This window comes from Aythya marila (assembly GCF_965140915.1).
Source record: "Aythya marila genome assembly, chromosome: 19".
Lineage (NCBI taxonomy): Eukaryota > Metazoa > Chordata > Aves > Anseriformes > Anatidae > Aythya > Aythya marila.
Genome location: NC_139060.1, coordinates 11,233,145 through 11,252,797, shown reverse-complemented (window position 1 = coordinate 11,252,797; position 19,653 = coordinate 11,233,145).

Here is a 19,653-nt window from a genome sequence, read left to right as displayed (position 1 = left end):
CTGAAACCCAGCTGTTGGCCTTGACTCTGTTGGTGGCTCCCTGAAGCACTCAGCTCCCTTTGCTCTGACTGCAGCAGCATGCTCTCCCCAGCACGGTGCGCGTGGTCCGCTGCAGACGATCACACACCAGCTTTCTGGTGCGAGGCAGAGCCCCACTGCAGCCAGAGCAGAGCGGGAGCTGTCCAGGAGCACTCAGCATCCCTCTTGGCTGGGCCCACAGCTCAGCTGGCGAGGACAGAGCCTGGCAGCCATGCTCCAGCTGGCAGGGGAGCAGGGACTGCAGGTCAGAGGACAGGAGCCCCAATGAATATGGAACAGTGAAGAGAAGGTAATTGATTTCAGGGGAGTGGGAAGGGATGGGCAGTGACAGAGGTCAGTGGGACTGAGGCATCTGTCAGAAAGGGCAGCACAGGAGAGCAACTGCACTTCTTGCAGAGGGAGAGGGGGACAGGTGACCACGGAGACCAAGCTGCATCCAGGCTTCATGAAATGGGATTGTCCAACGAGTTCCAGCTTGCTCCACTCCCGTGTCTCCACCTTTGGCTGCAGCATCTCTGTTTGCAAGCATTTCCTCCAAAAATTGTGAGATTCCAGAAATTCAGAGAGAGTCAGCGGGTTGTTTCGCACCCTTTACAAAGCAAGGTGTTTTATTTCAGAATCTTGGAAGTCTTGTCCTCTGTGCTTCTGGATCTTCGCTCCGTGCTGTCATGTGCTGGTCAACCTGAGCCCTAGCCACAGAGTGCCAGTTGTGATGGTGCCTTCCCAAGTCCACAAACTGGTCCCTTTTTGATTGCTGGATTTTCTAGTTTTCCAATAAAACAATGAGCAGATCTTAAAATCGGTACCTGCCACATCCAAACTGAGCCACTGCAGGGTGGGGAAGATGCAGCACTTCACAGGTGACCTGGCTCATCACAGACAAGTTAAAGTGCAATAGATATAAAGAAAAGATACATTAATTGTGCCACATAAAATCTGTGATTACCTTGGCTAATCTGTCAAAGCTGGGAAAGGTTCACTTTTGTGGAGTGGACAGCTGTTTGCAATGGATCTGACATGAGCGCTGAGCAGCCCCTGGCCACTGCAGGAGTGAGACCGGTACGGATGAGCACCGTGCTGCTCGGGAGATGGGGCAGAACTGCAGTGGGTCTGGCTGATTTGGGGGTGTTTTAAGACATTTGCTATGAGAGCCCAGGACACACTCAGCCCTAAATCAATGCCATGGACATTGTTGCCCTCTAGCAGCTACCACAGATGGGCACTTGCTAGCAGTGAAAGGGTCCAGTGAGATTGAGAGAGGGCAGTGGCATGCTGATGTGCTGTGGTTCGGACAGTGCTTGTGTACTCTGGAGTGTATGCAGTGCCTGCAGTTGTCAACTAACCTCCCCTGCCTGCTTGCCACTGCAGCAGGAACACTTCTCCTGCTTGTTTTCAGGCTGGCTCGAATCTGTCATCTCTTTCTAGATCCTCTGGAAGCTGCTCATGAGCTGCTAGGGACACATTTCAGGTATCTTCATCCCATCACAACAGAATGACCCAAGCCTGTAAAAGACTTTTTTAATGATACAGCCCGGGTATGTGTTTATCACTTGTGGCGTCATCCCGCTCCTGTTAATAAGATTAAAAGCCAGTGCTTGCATGTGCCAAGCTTACCAAATCATTACCTGCTCTATATTAAGTGTTTAATTGCATAAAATGACATCATGTTTATCTCTGCAGCATTAGCATCTAGTCTGCAGTGTCAAAGCGGTAAACATGCATGATATCATCAGTCATTATGTGGACTTAAAATCAATTGCTCTCACTGCACCCTCTTGTACAGAGAGGAGCACAATACATTAATGAACTTGAGCAAGAACCTAAGTGACAAGACGAAACAGCATAAATAATATCACTTAAAATGTGTTATCTATAACAATGAAGTGTCTCAAATAATAGAATTATGGATTCCAAAGAGGAAAGCAAGTTATTGAAATTCATACCATGGGAGCATCAGTGTGTGCTCATCAACAAAATCACCTATAAATTAATCTGATTTAATGCTGGACGTAGGTTGTATAAGACACCAACATCACTAATCAGCTTTATTTTACAAATATGTCCCATTATATAATCTATTTGTCTGCATAACTTGACTAAGCAAGAATTTAAGATGTGGGTCAAAAATTTCTTTTCCCTTGTTTTATGATAATTTCACTTAGGCCCATGTAAACAGTTCTCTTGGCAACTCATTAGTCCCATTATTTCAGAATTTTCTTCAATGAACCATTTTTTAGCTATCAAAATATTTAGTTCCAGCTGGCTTCAATGATATAGACTTCAGACCAACTGAATTTATGTGTTTAACAAGATTACATAGTCAAATAGCCGTTCCTTACAGAGTTCATATTTCTAAATAAACTGTCAAGGTACAACCCAGAACAAAGTCTATTAGAAAAGGACATGCAGAGTCCATTGACTTTAACTGTATTGATTATGGATAATTATTTGGCCTCTACTGTCTTCTCACATTTTTCCAAATTTTCTGCGGGAATGCTTAAACTTTATTGTTTATGTCTCAAAACAAGGGAAAAGGACAAGGGCAAAAATCCTTTCATTTCCCCTTAACCGTCAGGAAATCATCCTGTGCCCCGTGGCAGTACAAAAGTTAAGGCTATCTCAGAGCGAGAGCGTTCGTAGCTGGAGGTGGATTATTTGCAAAATCAAAGCCAAACCAGATGACATTCTGTCAGGATAAACAAACCGCTCAACCACAAGGCTATGAGTACTGACCAGAAAGAAAAGATATATCTTGCACCTACTGCATCGTGCCCTTCGAGCTCTGGAACTGGAAATACAAAGAAATTCAGCCGCCGGTTGGAGGCTCTCCGGGGCTGCCACCGCGCAACCGCTCCCCCCGGTCCTTTTTGGAGCAGGGAACTCCCCTCTCCCCGGCCCCGGCCCCGGCCCCTGCCGCCCCCCGGGGCCGCGGCACCGCCGGGGGCCGGGGAAGCGCCGGGGGCTGCTGCGCCCCGAGGAGCGGGGCCCGGCCGGGAGGGTCCCGGCCCCGCCGCGCACCCCGACACCGGACACGGGGCACGGTCCCGGGGGGCCCCGCGGCCCCCTGCACGCGGAGCCCCGGGATGCTGCCGGGCCCCCGCCCCGCCAGGGCGCCCCCGGCCCCTGCTCCCTCGCGCCGCACGCCCGAGCCTTTCTCGCCATCGGGGGTCACTGTTCCAACGAGAGCTGCGCCGCCGCTCCTTTCTCTGGTTATTAAAAACAATATTTCTGGTACAGCTGTTTCCTGATTTGGCTGATATGTTAAGCTAGAATGAAAGGGTTTGTTGGGGATTTTTTTTCTCATTTACAGCAACTTCCTTAACTTCGCTTTGAATTTCCTCTAAACTCTGATGAAATACAGTTCATCTGCCACCAAAACCTGAACCAAAATGATGTGAAAAAGAACCCTCGAAAGGCTTTTTATGAGATCTCATTCTCCCTGCACAGGCAGCCCTGATCAGGGACTGTAGGCAAAGAAATAATTTCTTTTAAATGAGTGTCTGGTTCCCTTTATATTTTTTTTCTTTCGCTTCAGATTACAAGAGAAAAAACCCAAGGTGTCAATCAGCTTTAAAACAGTTGAGCTGATCTTATTTCTTCTACATACTGTATTCAAGCCAAACATTCCCTGAATAGAAAAAGCATAGAAAACTCATAATAGCTAAATTGGTGCTTTTAAAGCCCAAATTTCACATGCTTCCCTCGGGGACATTTTCCCAGCATAGAGGAAAACAAATATATGTGATTTAGTGTCTGTTATAGAGGTTAAAATCTGCACCTATTCTTTCTTACACCCTGTCATGAGTGGAAAGTATATTTTGGAAGGAAGAGGTATTGCACGGCAGCGTTGCACAGGCTGATGGGGACAGGCAGGCGTAGGGGAGCTCGGTGCAGCCGCAGACCCCGGCACTGCCAGGTGACCCACGAGGAGTGGCACCGTTTGGGTGAGAACAGGAGGGATTACAGCGTCATTCTTCTGAACTAAATAGGTGATGGAAAGGAAACTCTCTGTCTTTTCTTTGCATTTAATTTTTAGATCTAGGTGTTCACTGGCTAGTACTAGTGTTCACTGGAGGGAGCTGAGCACAAAGCTGGTGCTCGGCTGCCCAGCTGGATGAGAGCTGAAGGACTGGGCGCCGGGGCATCCGCGCTCTGCTCCGAGGACCAGATTTTCTGTATCTCCTTTGCACTACAGGGCTTGCAGCCCCTTTGATTCAGGCAGCCCCTGCAGGCTGTGAACTCTTCACGTTTGCTGGTTTGGCTGCCCCTTGGCTGGATTCAGAGGCCCTTTCCACCTCCCCAGGTTGTCATCCCTTGTCCTGCATAGGTCATTGTGGTTAGCAACCCCTTCACCTGCCTGCAGTTGAGTTATCAGGGAGGGGCTGGGGAACTTTTAAAGCCCTTCAGCCACCAGGTGCCTGCCTAGCTGTGTCCCTAGGGCAGCTGAGGAAGAGAAGAGAGGCTGTGGCTGTAGCTCTGGCCCTGGCCCCCCAAGCTGGGATGCTGGGTAAGGTCATCTCTGTGGGGCACACCAGGAGCCCTGGGTATCCTCTGTGTCCATCTCTGGTGGAGAATGTTAGTAGATCCTTTGGGAGAGGACAAAAGAAGCAGGAAAAGGGTATAAAAAAGATTAAAACTGCGTGTCTGATTACAGTCCCTGGGTTCTTATCTGTAATTAGGGAGTAATATGTGAGCAAAGGGGGTGCTGTGTAGCTTTCTATTTTTTAATCTGTTTGCTTTCATTTTTCATATATTAATTCTTCCTTTTTATCTCTTGTGATATTTTTCTTCTGTCTGTGTCATCTGTCCCTTCATTAGTCTATAAACTTGTCCTCAGCTGAGTTAGGGAAACTTCCTTCTTATTTCACCTTCTACCGTTTCCACTATCTACCTCCAGGCAATCTTTCCTAGCACAGTGAAATGAAGAGGTACAATAGCTGTTGTGAATTACTCCTTGCAGTCTACTCCTGCACTCCATGTTTATTACTGGATTTAGTTTATCTCAGTGATGCCTTGCTGCTGTACCATGTGTCTGAGCACCATGGGCACCCAGAGCAGGGTGGCTGAGCGCGGTGCTGAGCCCAGCCCAGCCCGGAGCTGGAGCCTGCACTCAGCCTGCATATCTCAGCTTAGGAGAGCTCTGTTTTAGGCAGACTTGGCAGAGCAGCTGCTGTGAAAAGCTTTTGTTTGTGTAATGCAGTGGAGGTTGAGATTCCTTGCTGTGGTGTCCTAGAGCTTCTGCAAGGTGGGAGCTGCCAGAACTGGCAGTGCTCTGGGCTGCAGCAATATTTGATTCCTTCCTGGGCATGCCCCTTTCCTACAGAGAAACTGAATCTGGCAGGAAGAAAGAGCTTAAAATTACTATTAAGTTGCATAGGACCTAAAAGTTGTAGTGAGAGGGGTAAAAAGAGTGGTAGCTGCCTGATATTTAGAACTATGGCATTTATTTGGGGCAATAAATTGTTTCCTCTCTCTCATCAGTTTTGTTGCGGGATCTCCACAATGAGCTGCCAAACCAGTCTCTCCTCATTTGTGGCATTCTAGACTGAAGGAGAAGCAGGCGAGCTCAGTAAACAGCCAGAATTGTGTCTTAAAGCTGGACTGAGCAGCAAAGGGGGAAGGGAGCCCTGACCTCCCTGCAGCTGGGGGCATGGGGCAGCCAGGTCCAGCCAAACATGCAGCATCACTGGAACTGCATTTCTGGGGATCCAGAACAATGATGAATTCACTTAAATCCTCTCTACTGATTGAGATGTGGCTGTAACAGTATCAACTACATGCATTTCTAAAGAAATATTTCAGGGTCAAAGGATCAGCGTGCAAATTAACTGCTGGATATGCTAAGGGATATTTTTTATTCACAAAAACATCAGCAGCTTAATTTTTAAACTATGTTCAGACTTGCGCTATGCCTCATTGTAGTCAGGATGTGCAAGTAGTTCAAACAAACAATATTCCTTCCTTTCTGGTTTTGCTTTGATTCTTTTTCTTTTAACTTTAATTTGATTTTAAATACTGTAAGATGACAGAGGAAAAGGTCTCCTTGAGCAGTGAGCAGAATGCTAACTCTCCCATTCCAAGTATACAGCATGCTTGGGAACTTAAACCAAACACAGCTCGCTCATCTGCAGCAGGTCTAAACAATTGTTCCTGAAGCTGCAGCATGGATAAATGTTTAAATTCTTTGAAAATATTAGTATATATCTTCATAGTATAAATTAGGGCTTAAATCCTTCAAAGCTGGGAGACAAGGCAGGGCCCTCAAGTCAAACAGACGCATTGTTTTGTTAATCCCAGGAAATATCTGGTTACCAGTGTTTTCTTGGTATATCTCAGTCTAACACTTATTTAGCCAATTAATCATCACTTACAAAAAATGATTTTTGTTAATATTTTTTTCCTGGATCAATAGATTTTATACAAGAATCTTTCTGCTCGTTAATTGGAGGGCAGCTCCTTGAAACAAATTCTGCCTGTGATTCTACCTTAAATTCATCAGTAGATATTAAATAGGTCATTGGTGTAATAAGGGCCAAATTTGCTTCTCATAGATCACAGTGGCCAGTGCTCCTAGGGTCTAATTATCCCATATTTGGTCAATAAGCCATTAACATACAGCCATGGATGTTAATAACCATTTCATGAAAAAGTCCTGGTAATTTATGAGATCAACATTGGTTAGGAAAATTAATAAATATTTCATTCTGTAAGATTTATCCGAGGACATTTCAGTCTGAGGGAGGAAGCACTGGGCTGAGAAGAGGGGGCGCACGCTCAGATGGAGGAAGAAGGATGGGGGGAGCAAAAGCCCAGATACCAAACCCATGGTAGCTGGGCTTAACTTGGGCTAATAAAAATTTACTTCAAATCCTATAGCTAATAAATCCAAAGGGTGTATGAGGGAGTCCAGTAAAACCTGACTTAACATTATGTTAGTGCTATTAACAATATTTATATAGATGTCATTTCACAGGAGGGTTAAAGCTGGTAAATTACGGGCCAGGCATAGTGAGTTGCATCACGGAACTGGCATGTCTGTATATATTCAGATACCACAGCCTGCACCTTTTTAGGTAACAATGGTTAAAAATAACATGGAAAATGAAGGCAGCAAGCTCAGAATTTCAGATAACTTCCAGCCTTCCTGTCTCAGTAGACACTGCTCTGACGTTTAATAAACTTCATCATGGGATTTAATTTACTGTGTTTACCAATCTATTGTTCAGCTGATAGTAAATCTATTATATTTTATTAGGTATATAGCAGTTATCAAAATGTGATGCTTTTTCCAGCTGTGGTCTTTAACAGCAAACGTGTTTTGCACACTTCTGTACTCAAAATACTTTCCAACTGCTAACAAACCTTGTGGAAGCTTGAATTTTACCTCAGCTGCTTCCAAAACGTCAGCTATTTTTAACTTCAAACTGCTTTTTAAAACCTCTTTTAGGCTGTTCAGCTCTTGAAAGCCAGTTTGTACCAAGAGCAGAGCAGGCTGAAGCCACAGGATGGGCAGAACTGCTGCATTCCCATGGTGAGGGCACAGCCCTGGGCACCAGGGTGAGGACCGATGGCAGTGCGTGGCCAGGAGCCTGCTCCTAACACGCTGCTGCTTCATAGCCAGTGTAGTATTGGATACACCAGCCATGCATGGAGGAATGATGTGCATAAGTACTGTATTGAATCAAGACTTAACACTGCAAGTGCCTAAAATGAAAGAAAAACATGTTTTTAATGCTTTACTGAATTGTGCCCTTAATAACTTTTGCAGTTGGTTGAAAGCACACACCTCATAGGGGGTTTTGGTGTTCAGGATCTCCCTGGTAGGGATTTAAACACTCAGCAATGTGTGCCTTTACAAATATGATTAAACCAGATTATCTCTTTCCAGGGGGGAGGGGGTGTAGATTACAACCTGGACCGTGTTGTGGAGTTGTGATGAGCAGTCGTGAGGGTGTATTCCTGACTGTCCCTGTAAACCACCAGCCTGGGAACCTGCACCTGCAGTGTGTGCTGTAAGACTGCTGCTGGCTATGTGTTGCAGGGGGGTGTGTTTAGCTGAGCTCTTCGAGCAATAGCTTTATACATGTATTTGCAGCATTTTTCTGCTTTAACCTCCTAGAGTATCGGCACCAAAGAGCTAGCACTGGGGGATGCTGCAAACACTTGTAGGCTATTGACTCTATTGTTAATCTATGTTGAATGATTGCGCTATTCCATCCTGCTGCCTCTCTCTGATTAGACTTGTAAATGAAAAACCATAAAAGTCAAAAATGAGAAAATAGAGGACAGAATGAAAGAAGGCACTTATCCCCAAGATGAGTGCCTGAGCACTGTAAGTAACCCCAAAGCTGGGAGCCTCTGTCAGGATGCTGCTCTGGGTCGCTCTCCCTGTCCCAGCCCTTGGCCAGCACCGCCTGTGGCTGTCTCCTGCCGGGGCTGCTGGCACTGGGTGGTGGGGCCAAAGAGTGGAGGGGGAACAGGAAGCATCTGCTTCTGCTTTCACAAGGCGTTTGTGGGGTTCTTTCTGTCAAATGCAACCTGGATTCAGGTCTTTGCTTGCTGATTGAGTTTCACCACCAGGTTCCTCCATCCATTCTTTGGCCTTTATGCCCTCAGTGATAGTGTGTCCAGTGCCCCTGCCAAGACTCTCTTCAACGCATTAACTTTGCTATGGGTAAACTCAGACATCAGGGGGGAAAAAAAAAAGAAATCATTGACAGTTAATAGAGCCCTGTAGGTCCCTGACCCCTGGGGATAAGCATACAGTAGCTGGCAAAAAAAATACATTCTAACATCTTGGGGAAAAGGTCAGAGTAGCAAGAGAAAATAGGCTGTTCGTATTTTGTGGAATATTTATCAGGGCTTCAGGCTCTAGAGCTATGCAAGGGGGTAGGGGTCTCTAACCAGTGTTCAGTCAGAGCTTCCAAAATGTAGCAGCACAGAGGTCTACGCGGCAAATTGCCAACAGTCAGAGGGCTACCCATCATTTGCATAATCTGCAAAATCTAATTGTATCTTTGGGCTTTTAATAAAATGGGATTAGTTTTATTTCAGTGGTTGGCTCATAGTAAAGGATTCAGCACTCTCAAAATCAGGCTGGATGGCATGAGCTCCTGTAGCCCACCCACTGCCAGCCAAGGTGTCTGGTACCCTGTGGGCTTCGTGCCCCGGCTGCAGGGGCTGCGGCTGCCTTAGTGCTGGGGAAGGAACCATGGCTCTTTGTCCAGCTGTCTGTGGCAGGATGTGCTACAGAATGAGTACGTCCCTTTGTCAGCCTAAAAAAGACATGGCCTATTTATGGCTTTAGGTTGTTTTTTTTCCTCTAAAGTGGAGAGTGGAAGGATGACAGGGAGGAAAGCAGATGAATAAAAATCTCAAGAGGGGGGAAAAAGAATAAAAAATGGAAGAAGAAAGAAAGAAGGGTTTAAGCAAGGTACTTTGGAGAAAGAAAGAGCAACCATTTCTTGGCTTCTGTTTGCTTGAGGTGTGACTGAGGCTCCCAAAAAGCTGAGGTGCCGTTGTGACCTCTGAGGCACATGTGTGAGTCTTGGCAGCATATTGCAGCCAGCAGCCACTGTTCCTGGCTCCCAGCATGGGAGGGATGGGACAAGCAACTACCCTGGGCATGGTCTGTGTTTGGGTGGTGTGGGTTTGGGAGGAAGAATGCTGAAGCAGGACTAAAGCATGCTTGGTACTGCTTGGGTGTTTGTACAGCACAGCGTGCAGTCTTGATGCAGTATCAGTGATCAGTCTGGAGATGATCAAGTCTCTTTTCTGTGTCTAAGCTGGGAACTTCTTTCTCCCTTTCTTGCGGTGTGGTTTTGGCTTTGCAGACCCTGGTTCTCCCCACCTCTGCTGGCGGGGACAGGCAGAAGGTGCTGCCCCTGCCCACCGCGCCTGTCGGCCTCCCAGCTGGCTGCTGAGCCCCTTGGATTTAGATCTCCCTGCTGGGAGAGCAGCAGGGAGCTGCTGCACAAGCAGCTTGGCCAAGAAAAATCAATAATCTTTTCAATAAAGCATTTTATCCCTTATATATATTGTCTCTCATAAAGATTTTACACGGACAAAAAGTTCAGAAGTTGGTGTAAAAAATGTTGGGAAAAAGGTGAAGATACGTAAGTAAATTACAAACTTGAGGCTGTTTGCAGTACCTTGGGAAAGTGGGAGTTATATTGATGAGTTTTTATTGATTTACCATCATTCCCAGTGTGGACATTTTCTGGTCTATTATACCACAGTCGCGGCATATTCCCATCGCAGCACTAAAGAGGAAATATGGACAGCCTGACCTTGGCAATATGGAGATAATGAAATACCCTTAATGATCCTTCCAAAAGATTTTACAAGCCAACTTCAGATTGTATCTACTCTCTGCTATGCTAATTTTTGAGGAGACTTGCAAGCTCACCTGGGTTTTACAGCTTGTCTCCTGACCACGGGTATTTTGGGGTTAAACAGAACAGAAACAGGTGACCTTACTGCCTGATGAACAGAAGTTGCCATGAAATTGCCTGGTGTTTCCAGGAGGATGTGGGGCTCTTTGTGCTGTGCTGGGGCATGGCTGGAGCAGAGCCCTCAGCTGCCTTGGCCCTGAGGCCAAAGCCCTGGCGGCGTGAGCTCCCCGCTGGGAAGAGCTGCAGCGCTTGGGGGTGACTTTGGGGACAGCTCAAGGAGATTTACCATATCTACCTGCCTGGAATTGTACCTGGCAGGGACATAAATAGTAGGTTTCAGTGCTCTCTGCTTTCTCCCTCTCTCCACCCCAGCCCAGCTGGCAACACAATTACCAGTCCCAAAGTATTATTTTCTTAATAAAAATGTTACGTGTAAAGCAAAGCCACAAATGAGTAACAAACCCATGCCGATTTCAATCACTCCCTTCTTTATCCCCCCATTTATTGCTAATGACCTTCATGCAAACCTCCACCAAATCTTTTTTAAAGGCAAATATTAATTTCCTAGCATGAAAAAAGGAAATAAAAAAGCCTATTTTTCATGGGAACAGTGCAGAAAGAAAGATATATTTTCCTTCAAAATGCGGGGAGGATTTTTACATTTTGTCACTTGCTTTGCATAGACTTGGTACCGCCATTTGTTCACCTCTGAATGTAATCTCTCCCCATAAAGCTTTGCTTTAAATTCCTCAGCTACCTGTTAGGCTCTGATAGCTCTTTAGCTACACCCGGAGCGTGGAAGCTGTATGTTACTGTGGAAGGGAAGTGTGCTTCTGACTCACTGGGAAGAGACTGGGAATGACTCTTTAAATTTTAACAGCTGAACCATTCATTTTTAAAAAGAATGCACCAAAGCAATGTAACATTTTATAGTAAAGTCTCCAAAAGTTATTTACAACATAAAATCCTTTGTAGGAAGTTGCATTGTGCTGTGCTATAGCGTCCGTGGGCTATGCATTTTCCCATGCCAGGAAAGGTGTGGGTGCACAGATGCACTTGCACACCTCTGCATATGCACTGAGCTGAGCAAAGCCAACCTTGACTTTGCCTAACCGTGTCCTGGTGCCAGGACGCACGTCCTCTGCATACACACGTTTAGCGTGAGCACAGTGAGAGGCAGTTGCTTCCAGAATTAGGAAAGCATTTCCAAGATGCTTGTTGGGCTTTTGGAGCAGTTTGTTGTGTTCCTTGACCAAGCATGTGTGTGAGTTTGGATCTGGACCTTGGGGTGCTGCCTGCTTCCCACACACCTTCCTCCACCACAAGGATTTTGTCTGTACTCCAGCGTCTGAGCTAATACAACACATGGCACAAAATGCAGACCACCCTAGAGCACAAAAACAGGTTCCACCAAGGAGATCAGGGTATCCAAGCCAGTCTTGGAAAATATCATTTGTGCTTGATTGCACAGCCAGAGAAGCAGCATAGAAGCAGCTTCCCCCCTTATTTTAGACCTTCACCTAGATCTTTGGTGACATATTTTAAGCATTAGCTTAATTAATCAGTTGAAGGAGTGGCTCTCAGGGTATTTTTGGAGGTTGCTAGCTGGGTTTTTATTCCATACATCTTGTGAACCTTTCTCAGGACAGCATGCTTGAAATGAGTAGAAAAAATCCATAAAGCCCAATGTCAAACAAAGTTCTATGAGGTGAGCCTTGCCTACTTGCTAGCTCCATTCTGTCTGTATTTTCTCATGACCACATTGCATGACCCTATTAGAGAGGCTCACCCACGTGCCAAATGCACCCTGCTGCGCTCCCATGCGCACCAGCACCGCGAGGTGCTCAGACCTGTCCCGGCCTTCCCATGCCGTCTCCGTGCTGTAGGACGGAGGTAGTTGGGCACTGTGCTTGCCAGCCACCTAATAGTCCCTGTTGGTGACCCCTCTTGGCAAAGCTCACCTGCAGTCTGCTGCAAAACACGCCTCCCTTCAGCAGCTTTGTTACCCCCATGCCGCAGGCAGAGCCACCACAGCAGCCAGAAGCTGATAAGCAACAGCAGGCTTGCTGCTGCTCCGCCCTGCAGCCTGAGCATGTCCCATAGCCGCCTGCACTCGGTGCCATGCAAGCCCAGCAGGCAGACAAGCCTCATGCCGGGAGGTCAGCCTGCAAGCAGGCGGACCCCCTGTGTGTCCCCCTGGAGCATTGCCCAGGCAAGGCTGCTGAGGCAGCACCCACGGGGCAGCGGGGTGGTGCCTCTGCGCCTCCCTGGCCCGGGGGTCCCCTCCTCTGCCTCGGCAGGTCTCGGCCTGGTGCCACACAGAGTAAGCAACAGTTTGCCTGCACGTATTTAGGGGGGAAAACAGTTAATACGATAACAATAGCACTAAATCAGGCACAGAACTTCAAGTACAAGTCACAGCAAGAAGTTGTTAATACCTTTATTATGGGATAAAATGTATTCATGATATTAAAGACATCACATTTCTGCCCCAGTGTCACATTTTAGATGTAGCGTAGATAAATGATATATCACTGTAAGAGATCTACAAAAACCATTAGTAACCATGACATTTTGACGTCAGATTTTAAAAAATTCCTAAGTAATCTTTTTGATTTATGAAATGGTGTCCAGGTTCATCGAGACTGATCTCAGATTTATCACAGCCTGGTTAGAATTATTAATGATTTTCAATTTGTAAATCCAATGCCAGCATGTCCAAGTGCTCTCAGCAAAATCACAGAGAGCTGACAGGGAGATTTTGCTCAATCCATAGTTTTCAGCTATTACAAGATTTTTCTGGTTAACTCTTTGCTGCTCAGCGGCGCAGCCGGGGCGCGCCAGCCCGGTGCACAAAGGCATTGTTCTGCCGCGGCACAAAGGAGGCGCGTCCCGGGCACCACCGCATGAATCACGGCCGGAATGGCCATGAAACACATGGCGTCAACGGGAATGAATGATCTGACTTTTACAGGCTCCTACTGAAGACCCTTAAAGACTTAAATTATAATGAGAAGAAAAGCTGATCTAAGCCAAAACAGACAGGCTCGGGTAGTTTTTCCCTACAATTCATCACGAGAGCAGATGAAAGGAAGGCAGGGGCAAAGAAAAAAGCCAATGCACGTCTCCTTTCCTCAACAGCCTTGCAGAAATATCTCTGGAGAAGAAAGAACACCTTGCGTAAATAGTTACAAACTCCAGAGCCCACAGAGAATATTTATTTACTAATTTATGGGGTAATTGTTCCACCAGTGCGGGGAGGGATTACAGAGAGATGTGGCTACTGAAATCTTTTGCTGTGGGAGGTATCACTGGGCAGGTGCTGCGGATGTCACTCGCTGGCTCCCATTCCAGCTGACCACCACCAGGACCAACATTTCCTTTTTTTTAAGAAGGTTAAAATAAATCTGCAATTATTCATCCCTGAGATGTAGACATCTAAGTTAATATTTATTTAAAAACAAAAAAAAAAAAAAAAAACAAAAAAAAAAAACAAAAAAAAAAAAAAAAAAAACCACCATAGTGTGTCTAAAATATGGAACTTCCAGTCCCTGGGCTCACTGTGCAGTTCTGAAGCTCTGGGCCCTGGGGCCATGGCTCGTGGGGGCCATATCTCTGTGCCATCCAGTGCAGCCCCTGCCTAGGATCCGGGGTCTCCAGGACGATGCCTCCCCTTCCTCCCAGTGTCTTGCACCGCCTGCAAAAAGGTGCAGCACTGAGAGTGCCTGTCTTTGGCCATGATGGCCATCCCACAAATGTGAATTTCTTGCAGAAGGATTATCATCAGAGCCTTGTTCCCACCCCACCATGTCCCATTTACCCACCAGTATGCCCACTGTATCTCTCTGTGCCAAGCCCCCATGGAGCAGCATGACTTACAACACTTCCTGTTCCACCTAGGTCAAATGGAGACTTTTTGCATTCAATTTTTACAAAACATCTTCCAAAAACAGAAAAGAAAATCAAATGCTTCTTGTTCAAAAAGCATTAAAGCCCCACGCTGCTGCTTCACCTCCCAGGACAGGGGTTCTGTGAAGCCATGCACCCTGCCACCCCCTGAGCCGCCTGGCTAAGCTGCTGGGCTCCTCCAGAATCGCTTGGAGCTGAAGAAAGTTTAAAGGAAACTCAGGCTGTAGGTGTGGTGAGGGCCCTTTTACATTACTCCTGCTTCCTAAATCCAAACCCAGGTGGGATAAAAGAGCTGCGTGGCTGCAGACTATTTTGAAGAGCAAGACTTGGTAGTGCTATTTCAGCCTCTCAGCTTCTGCTCTGAGCAGGTTTTCACTTTATACTGTTGGGTAATCAGGAAGACAACTTTTCAAGTAGGATAAAATTCCAGTTATCCTCCAGACTGGGTTGCTTTGACTGCTGGTACTGTACCAAACACTCGGGTGTCTAGGGGGAGTCAGTATATAGTTTTTCCTCAAGTACTCCACCTTAATTGGGCAGGTAAAACTCTATAATTAGGGACCTTAACTGAGGAATTTTTCTAATCCATCATATCTGCTCCATTATTCAACTCTATCAAATCCACGCATGCAAGGAGAAGCAGGACATTCTTCACAACACTGTCAATATTAACGTCTTTCCAATTACAGAGCATTATAATGGCAATCTAATGAGGAACTGTGACATGCTGGCTGCAACTCCTAACTTTTGATTAAAGCCTCCTTCAAGATGCTCCCCTCTAATTTATGGCGCAGGGCTGTCCAGGCATGGGAGAAGAAAGGCCCCGAGCTGCGGAGCCTCCAGCGCAGCCCCCAGCCCCGTGCTGCGGCGGCAGCGTCCCACCCGGCTCGCCCTGTGCCACTGGGACTGCAGCCTGCACGCAGCCCATCCTGCACAGCCCTGGCCCCCAGGACACTGCTGTCAGGAGAGAGGGAAGGGCAGCCTCTCCTCCAGCAGTGAGTGACATTTCTATACAGCCCATGCTCTTCCGGAAGCCTCCTGGTTTATCTGTGAGCGTCCTCACAGCCTCGACACCAGGAAATGAATTTCCAACCTGATAAAGATACCTTGCTTCTTACACAACTGATCTCCCAGATGAGACACGGCTTGGTGCGAGGATCGAGACACTCAACGGCATGTCCAGATAGGCACGCAGCCAGAGAGGCCAGGCTCCTCACGCTGCTGCTCCTTCCTCCCTTTCACATGACGGCAGGGACCTGTCTGCAGGCAGCTCGCCCTCTGCTTTGCTCCTGGCCGCTTTGCCCTGCACGGCCGCTCTGCCCACCCTGAGACCCCGGCTCCCAGGGGCTCCCCAGGCTGGCAGGAGCCTCGAGCTGCAGAGTGGCATGAGGAGGGGGCTTGCTACGAAGCTGAGGTGGACCCAGGGCGCTGGCCATCCATAATTCAGGTGTTATCCCAGTAATGTGGCCCACGTATCCTGGTGAGCCTCCAACACGGGGCCACTGGGCACTGCAGGGAGAATGGCCAGCACACGTGGGATGCGTGTCCCTGCTGCTGCCAGGTGCTGCCCTCGCCCCAGCAGACGGGGGCATTTGCCCATCCCTGTCACTTCCTTCCCACACGCCATCCGAAACCAACAACCCGAGCAAACTTTCTTTGTTTCCTTGCAGTTTCCTTGCAGTCAATGCTCGTTAACACAGTTTCAAATGTTTTAATGTTTTTGTTTGGTTTGGTTTGGTTTTTGGATCCTCTCTGAATTGTCTTGGATCTCTTCCTCTGAATTATCATGAATTCAGGACTAAAAACAATAAATACTGTTTTGTCTAGCCACAAGATAGCTCCTTTTTTTTTTTTTTTTTTTTTTTTTTGTGTGTGTGTGTGTGTGTCATTTCTTCAAGACCCCAATATTTGCTTGCTGTACCCCCCAACATTGCATTGTGAATGTGTGGCTAATTTACTGCCCGCTGTCAGCCAGCCTCTCTTTCAGCATTTCCACTTTCTGGATTTCTTTGGGATCTTTGAATCTCAGCAGACGGAAAGGTCTATTTGAGAAGCCATACTTTGCAAATTGCTGCCACATTATACATTTCATCTAATGCAGCCTTTGCTGATTTTTCTTTAAAATGCGTGTCAGTTACTTAAAAGCAACGTGGACAATGAGAAAGACAGCTTTATAAAGAGCCACCTTTGCACAGGCAGCACATGAGAAATGGAATGAGGTGGGAGAAAATTTGCTAATAAGTAACATGAAGGGAACAGCTGTAATGCACTCTGCTCACGTATCAATCATTTTCTTGCCCCACCTCACAGCACACCTGGATATTTGCCTGTCTCCTGGAGCCTAATCGTTTGCGGCAGCTCTGATGCTGGCAGTGCAGCCCAATTAGAGGAGAGCGTGGCGCGCACTGGTCCCTGCCGGGCTGGATCTCCTGTGGAGGCAGCGAGTACCAGGACCATGCCAGGCACAGCCGGGTGATCCGGGGGGAGCCCCTGTGGGATCAGGGGAGCTGCTGTGGGATCGGCCCTTCATACTGCCTGTATGGACCGCCGGTGGCACAGGGAGCCAAGACTGTCACCCGTTCCTGCTGTATTTTCTACCTGGGATCACACCACCCCTCACGTCAGGGCAGCCGATCACAGCACAAGCATCCCCTTCACATTCTGCCCATCATTCTTTCGAAGAAACGCATCCAAGGGAGACAGACACGCAAAGCCTTGTCTGTAAGCTTTGCCCCAGAAGCAGCCCAAGGGCCCGTTGCCCACGACCTCTTGGTCTGCAGTGCGCTGTGAGGACCAGTGTCACACACTGTGCACCCGCACAGCACAGCTCACCCCTCTGCAGGGTGACACCAGGGGACGTTCACCTGTGCTCCCCCATCTTCCATACGCACCTCGAGCACAAGCCACTGCCTGGCACTGCCTCTGCCAAGCCCCTCATGAGGCGCTGCCACCAGAGCCCCGCATGGTACAACACACTGCTCTGCAACCCCGCGTGCCTAACGGGAGCAGAGGCCAAGGCACAGCCACTGCCCTGGAAATCACAGCACTGTGCAGCCCGGCTCCTCCACTGCTTTGTTCTCTGATGGCTGCTGGGGTTCTTTAAGTGACAAGAGTGTGAGCTGTTTATGTTCCAGCTGGAAAAGGGGGTTGATTAAAATATTATTCTGACAGGTTCATTTTCTGAATTCCTATGGATTATTTCCAGCGTTCCAGTTTCATCAGAAGTGGTTCTTTTCAGTGGCTAGAGAAAGACCGTGAGTCATTTCTTCCCTTTTCTCCCCATTTAGATGGGAAAGGTTAATCCTTTGAAAGTCTGAAACAGCCACAACTGTAAGAGAGTGTGCAGCTTCACAATGAGAGAGGAAAAGTTCTTGGCCAGAGCAATAGCTTGAGAAACCACAACCCTGCGAGAGAAGTCATAATAACAGAGGGAATAAATTGTCTCAGCTGTAGCTGCTGTTGCCTTTTGTTTGCTTGGATTATGTATTTGGTGTGGCACCGATGTCCATCCTGTGATGCCAGGAAGCCTTCCCCACACCAGAGCACGTGGCTGTGGGTGCCCAGCAGCTCTGAAGCAATGTGCCTGCTTCTGTCTCACTGCCCTGATTCGCTCTGAAGCGCCCAGCCGCGCAGCCTGAGCCCAGCAAGCAGTGGAAAGCTTGTCACCTTCAAAATTATGCAATTTGATCAAACGTTTTAAAAAAGCCCTGGTCTGGATATTACCATATCCTTACCTAGACATTCATCTCCCTGAGGCTGTTCACAACTCTACAGAGGAATTTGTGCGAGTGTCATGCATGACCGCAAAACAGCAACCGACCATCAGGTTTGCATTGGGACCGAAAGGTGGAAGCGTGCTCAAACGGCCCCGCCAAAGGCAGGCGGATTTTCCGGTCACACGGGGCCGAAGCTGAGGGCGTGCAGGGAGCCCACCTGCAGCGACGGGCACGGGCAGTGGCTGCAGCCCTGGTCCTGCAGCCCGCAGGCGCGGTGCTCGCCGAAGGGCCTCCAGCGCTGCAGCCAGCTCCGGGGCTGCCAGTGCCGTGGCGGGTCATGGCAGGTCCTGGGCCTGACGGAGCTGCTCCGTGAGGACGGGACCTGGAAGCCACAGCCCCAGACCCGGTGGTGATGGGGGGGGCGCAGGTGAGTGAGCCCACGTCCCGGGGCTGTTCTGCTAAAGAGCCAACGCCTGTGCCTTTCCGGAACAAATGTGATTCCAATTTAAACCTAACATGACAACAGGCACACACGGTAATAACCCTGTGAGGAGACGTGGCTTTCAAGACATCTACAGACTCCAGATTAAATGAAATTTTGACAGAGAAAAATATGTATTGGCAACATTTCTTGATCCACAATTCAAAGAGAAAATTGAAACCATATTTCCGTAAGAATCAGATGCTGGAAAGAAGTTCTTAATAAACAAAAAGAGACAGGTCATGTAATTCACTCCCTTTTCCTCTTTTCCATTTGTTGGCCAGTAACTATTAAGAGTCAAGGAAAGAAGGTTTTTAACTGAAAATTTGTACTTGAACCTGACAAACAAAACAATTTGGAAGGAAGTTTCCCAGCTGCAAGTCAGAATATTTATGTCTAGAGATGTGAAGAACATTTCAAAACATTAAACAATTTGGAAAAAAAAAAAAAAAAGAAAGAAAAAGAAAAAGAAAACTGCTGTTCCATGGGGTTGAGCCTGTCTGGTTTACATATTCTTCTCTACTTCACTTTTTAAAAACAACGGCTGCAAAAACAAGAGGTGAGGATAATGTATGTGGACTTCTGTTCTTGTTTCTTTAGGGACAAATTAAATGTTACCTCTCAGAAGACAGTCGGCACATCTGTGGCTTGCTGGAGACCTGTGTAAATGTGTCTGCTTTCCTGGCAAATCAAACACATGAGGGTGATCCAGGTATTTGTCCTGTTAGAAGATCTCTGCATGGGGGTAATTTCACTCAAGAGCCAATGCCCTAAGCTCAGAATTTTTTCCCTGGATTTTCTGCTCTAATTATTCCCACAATGTAGGGCTTTTGCTTTGTGAGGCACACACAAATACAGTAAAGATGTGTACATACCAAGCACGGACATCAGGAACAGGCATTTTCTGAAGGCAGAACCAAGTAGAGGACTCACAGGAGCAACCTCTTTTCCCAGGATGCCAAAGGCACACCTCAGTCTGTGCTGGGAGATACCCGGCAGCGCAGCAGAATCTCCGTGGAGCACTGGGCACCTCCTTCCTAAGTGTGCAATGTGCCCTAGAGCTGCCCCAGGGCAGTCCCAATGCTGCCATCCCAGCACAGGGGTGCTCCTCCTG